This window comes from Apaloderma vittatum, unplaced genomic scaffold, assembly GCF_000703405.1.
Source record: "Apaloderma vittatum isolate BGI_N311 unplaced genomic scaffold, ASM70340v1 scaffold3992, whole genome shotgun sequence".
Taxonomy (NCBI): Eukaryota; Metazoa; Chordata; class Aves; order Trogoniformes; family Trogonidae; genus Apaloderma; species Apaloderma vittatum.
In genome coordinates this window covers 3,386-3,733 of record NW_009701728.1, presented here as the reverse complement: position 1 = coordinate 3,733, position 348 = coordinate 3,386, and positions in this window count along the sequence as shown.

The following is a 348-nucleotide window of genomic DNA, read 5'->3' as shown; positions in this document are numbered from 1 at the left end:
ACTGGGATCAGGTGGGTGAAGGAGATGCAGAAAAAGTGTTACCGTGCCTCTAGACAAAATGCTCCATGTGGTTCCTCTTCCATTTTAGTGAGAACGCTCCATGTTCAAGCGGGAAGCCCCGCAGGCGGGTGGGCTGGCTGGGGCTGTGCGGGATGCCTCGGGCAGTTCTTCTTTGCCCAGGCCCGTTCTGAGCCCTTCTGCCTGTTCCCTCGGGTGCGCCCTCAGCTCCAGCTGTCCTCAGGTGGGTATTTCCAAAAGCAAAGAGCCCAGGTGCTGGCATCAGTCCCGAGGAGGGAGGATAAGTCCCTCCTGCAGCAGCACATTCACCCATTTCTTTCTCCAACGGTG